The sequence below is a fragment of the Orycteropus afer genome, unplaced genomic scaffold (assembly GCF_000298275.1).
Source record: "Orycteropus afer afer isolate SDZICR_OR568_19922 unplaced genomic scaffold, OryAfe1.0 scaffold01182, whole genome shotgun sequence".
Taxonomy (NCBI): Eukaryota; Metazoa; Chordata; class Mammalia; order Tubulidentata; family Orycteropodidae; genus Orycteropus; species Orycteropus afer.
In genome coordinates, this window is record NW_006922769.1 from 8,899 (window position 1) to 9,988 (window position 1,090).

A 1,090-nucleotide genomic window follows, 5' to 3' on the forward strand; every position below is an offset into this window, starting at 1 on the left:
TTTAAAATGACAAAGGAATTCTCCTCAGAAACAGTGGAATCCGGAAGGCAATGCAAGAAATGGTGATGAAATAACTGGATATTGTATGTATTTACCAAAGAGAAATAAAAACAAAGATTCACAGACTTGTGAAAGGAAACCTTTATTCATAATGGCTACAAACTGAAAACACCTAAATGTGCCTCAATAAGTGAATGGATGAACAAATTGTATATTACATAATGGAAACTACTCAGAAATAATGAAACACAAACTACCGAAGCATGCAAAACTAGACCGAGACTCAAAAACATATGATGAGACAAAGATAACGTGCAAACTAAAGTGCATAATGTATGATTCAATATAAGTGAAATCTATAGCAGACTAAATCATCACCTAGTTAAGGAGGAGGGACTACAGTCGACTCAAAGCAAATTTGGGAATGTCTTTCTCTTTATACTTTATTGCTTTCCAGTCAATTCTGACTCATAGCCACCCTTCTTTGGGTTCCTGAGGCAGTATCTCTATTAAAGTAGATTGCCCAATCTTCCTTCCTAGGAGGGGCTGATGGATTTGAACCACCAGCCTTCTCTGGTTACCAATTAAATGCCTCAAGCACTATGCCACCAGAGAACAGGTTTATAGATTTATCAAGACTCACTTAACTGAAAATATGGTCATTTGTTTATACAAGAATTATGCCTCAATAAAGATTATTTTACAAAAGGAATGAGCAAGGATACTGAATGCATATTTTTTATTATTTAAGACTAAGGAAGAGAACATTTAAAAAAAGTTTCTTTTACATAAATTGAGAATAGTATATATACAGAAGTCAACACTATACATTTCATATCATATTCAGATTTCAACTCAACAAAGCATCCAACAGTGCCTTTGAGGCTATTTAGGTAAGGAGAAAAGAACCAATAAATTGGATTAAATCTGTTCTTTGAAAAGAATGGGCCACATCAAAGTCATAATAAACATTGTCAAATATTAATCACTTTTTAAGTTCTATTATGTCTTTCAACACAGAAATTAGGATGAACAATAATTAGTTTATATAACGTAATTTCAACTACACATGGATACACACATAAACACA